Below are 3,842 nucleotides of genomic sequence, written 5' to 3'. Positions count from 1 at the left end.
AATTTTTTTATGTTTTAAAGTTTAAAAAGTGTGTTTTCTTCAACCAAATATTCATATCTATCCTGAAATAAATCATGAGAACTTTATTCATTGGAGTTGAAATTATTGCATATTCAGAAATTTATGCAAATTTGGCCAGACCTGTATAAAAATTACAGAGTCAAGGCACCACTATGCACTCTTGCCTGTGCTTGTATCCATGACATGTCCTTGACTGTACCATTGACGTGGGGGGGGGGGGGGAATTGGGCTTGCATGATACCCTGAATTCCACTAGAAATACAAACTACCCAGACTTTAAACACTTAAAAAATCCCTTTAAAGAAAATCTAATCGCACACAATTTGTTTTTCCTATCCAGATTAAAAGAGCTATAAAATGGCTATAAAGGAAGGGGAAAGCGGCTAGTTGCATATTGTATGTACTGTATATTGTCTTCATTGAAGTGTGTTTCTTTGTGTGTTTAGTGTGTACGGTATGTGTGCTTTTACAGTGCCTTGACATTTCAATTTTTTTATTCAAATCATGCATTACTCCAAAAAATGTACAAAATTGCAGGCCTACCTCGACAATTAAAAACAAAAATACATGATACATTTCATGAGGTTATATCAACCAAGAAAATTGTTGATGTAATATTTTGAGGGGGGCAGGGGGAGACCACAAATCAATTTTGAAAAACAGCATCATAATTCATATGATTTTTGAAATGACAAGGATGTCAAAAAGGCAATTTTGAGTATTTTTAATGGTAACAAACTTGAACAGTAATGCTTTTTGCTGTTTATGATAATCTACAGTATGGATTGTATAAAAGCACGCAAATCAACTTATCATTCATTTCTCTTTTTTTTTCCTAAATAGAATTTACCATATTTTTTCTTTTGTTTTAGATTGTGGCATTGACCTGTCAGCATTCAAGCTGCTGGATGCAAGTCTTGTGAAGGATGTGATCTCCCAATTGGGCCCAAGGCTTAAATTTGTTCACCATTTCGAAAAATGGAAGAAACAGGCAAGTGTGTGACCAAGGACATCTCAAAAATCATTCCTGCAAAAATGTTTGCATGTTGCAAATGTGTGAAATCCTTTGAAAGAAGTGTGGACCTGTGGAACCACCTAAAGATCCACAACATAAACTCAAAGACCAAAACAAAACTTGTGTGTCATGTGCAAGAATGTTTTAAAACATTCTATCATGGTTATAGCTACAAGCGGCACTTGGAACAAGATCATGATTCCATTGTAGAAAATGTCAGTGATGGAGATTCTGTTGGAAACACAGTTTTTAGTGATGAAAGTGCATCAGAGCAGTCAGAAGTGCTTCCAAATGAAAAACCCACAGAGGAAATTTCATCAGCAATCAAACAGTCTGTTTCTGAATATGTAGCAAAACTTAAAAGCTCATCCCTGCCATCCTCCACAGTGCAAAGTATAATTTGTGACACACAAGAGCTGCTCACTAATGTAATTGAAGCAGTTCAACAAGTGTCAGCCCCCATCATCGAGGACGTATCTCAGGATATCAAACCCTCAGTTGATAAAATTGACACTCTACAGTCAGTCCTTGACATGGTGAAAGATCCTTTTGAGCATTTCAGTTTATCTACTCAGCATAAACAAAACCAATTTGCCCGCAACTGTAATGTTCTTATTGAGCCAGAAGAAATTGTTTTTGGCAATGTATACAAAGAATGTCTGAATACACATACTGGAAGGACTGAGCAGAAACAAGTTGAAGAAACTTTTCAGTACGTGCCAGTCGGTGAAAATCTGAAAGTATTCTTGGAACAACCAGGCTATATGTCAGTCATCATTTAGGAAAAAGACACTGCTGGCGAAAAAGATGTGCTTCAGACTTACAGAGATGGATCATATTACAAAGCTTGTGAAGGAAACCAAGACTGTGTGGATATAGAATTGTTGCTGTATAATGATGACTTTGAGACAGCGAACCCCCTAGGTTCAAAGAAAGGGAAACACAAACTTCTTGGTATCTATGTTATTGTTGCTTCTTTGCCCAAGAAATACCAAGCTAAACTGGAAAATGTCCTTTTAGTTGCTCTAGCAAAATCTTCTTTGGTATCCAAATATGGTGTAAATGTTGTTCTTCAGCGTATTTCGGATGACCTTGAAGTTCTCTTCACAGAAGGTCTTCATATTAATAGTCCAGATGGATTCACTGGCCGTGTACGTCCCCGACTCTTCCAGGCAGTCGGTGATAACTTAGCTCTCAATACCATGCTCGGCTTTGCTGGAAGTTTTAGTGCCAACTATTTTTGCCGGTTCTGCAAAGCACTCAAGGCAATATGCAGAAAACAGGTAGCTGTTGATCAAAGGTTACTCCGTACTGAAGAAAACATTGATTATGATATCAGTGTAAATGATGTTTCTCAAACGGGACTTCGGAGGTCGTGTGCTCTCAATACACTGAGCTATTACCATGTGTCGCAAAACTATGCTCCTGACCTGATGCATGATTTCCTAGAAGGGTTACTTCCAGTCGAGATGAAACTTGTACTTTCAGAACTCATAAATCAGGGCAGATTTAGCCTTGATGAACTGAACTGTCGTATTCAGTCATTCAGCTATGGTATAACAGAAAAAGCAAACAAGCCCAGCCCCATCCTTCAAAGTCACCTTAGCAATCCATTTGGACCAAGTGGTCAAAAGGCTTCACAGATGAGTTGTCTTGCTGAGTTCTTACCCCTGATTGTGGGAGATAAAGTTGAAGAAGGATGTGAGTACTGGAGGTTGTTCACAGTTCTTCTGGAGATATACCAACTGGTCTTAGCACCAAACATTAGTACTGCTGTCACCTACTACTTGCAGTCAAGGATTAATGAGCATCATCAGTTATATTTGCAACTGTTTCCTGATAACCATCTCCTCCCCAAGCATCACAACCTCCTCCACTATCCCAAGGCAATCAGACAGCTGGGCCCTTTGTCACAGTATGCTTGTATGAGGCAAGAAGGAAAGCACAAGCCTTTGAAAAAGTGGGCGAAAACTTGTAATAATTACAAGAACATCGCCAAGACAGTTGCACGTAAACACCAGGAAGCACAGGCATTCAGAATGCTCAAGAAAGAACACATCAACAGCGAATGTGTATACATCCACACATCAGAATTTGTCAAAGTTTGTGATCTTGAGAGCGAGGTAGAAGTATGTCGGCTGTTGAGCTGTGAACCTGATACCTTACTAGAATTGTGTGATAAAGTAACATTCTATGGATACACATACAGACCCAATGTCATGTTACTGACTGACTGGTGTGGTGAACTACCATCTTTCTCAAGGATTGATTATATTATGAGAAAGCAAGATGGACTGTATCTAATGATCCAGCCATGGAAAACAAAGTACTTTCATGATCACTTTCAAGCCTTTGTTGCATCAGAAGAGGAGTTGGATTCTCTACAGTTGCTTAATCCTGAAGACCTGTTTGAACACAGACCTGTCCATGCAGTGAAGAGTCATGATAGTGCAGATCATCAGTGGTACATTCCTACCAGATACATGCTGTCATAACTGCAACAAAGATCACTAGACCAAAGTAATAAACTTCAAAAATAACTTACAGGTACATGCTCACTTCAGTTTCAATTTTTCAATTTAACCATTTCAAACTTCTGTGCTTTCTTTCTACACAAAGTTATACATGTATGTACTGGTATATCAAATGAAAGGAAAGTAAGTACCGTGGTACAATTTTTCATTTTTTTTTTGTTTGTAAACTAATGACCATTATACAGGATAAACCTATTGAAATGGAACAGAAGATACATTCAGTTTTTATGATTTCTCACTGACTAGCATTTATTTTCATTAAGCTGGCTGGA

The 3,842-nt window shown here is 38.0% G+C and overlaps 1 pseudogene; it reads left to right on the top strand.

Moving 5' to 3' along the window:
• The first annotated feature begins 929 nt into the window (after positions 1-929).
• LOC139711800 (uncharacterized) lies at positions 930-3,531 on the top strand (annotated as a pseudogene).
• The last annotated feature ends 311 nt before the right edge of the window (positions 3,532-3,842 follow it).

This window comes from Diadema antillarum, unplaced genomic scaffold, assembly GCF_040938485.1.
Source record: "Diadema antillarum isolate AM-2024a unplaced genomic scaffold, OU_Dant_1.0 seq00001704_RagTag, whole genome shotgun sequence".
NCBI lineage: Eukaryota > Metazoa > Echinodermata > Echinoidea > Diadematoida > Diadematidae > Diadema > Diadema antillarum.
The sequence above is the reverse complement of the archived record's forward strand: the minus strand, read 5'-3'. Positions and strand labels throughout refer to the sequence as shown.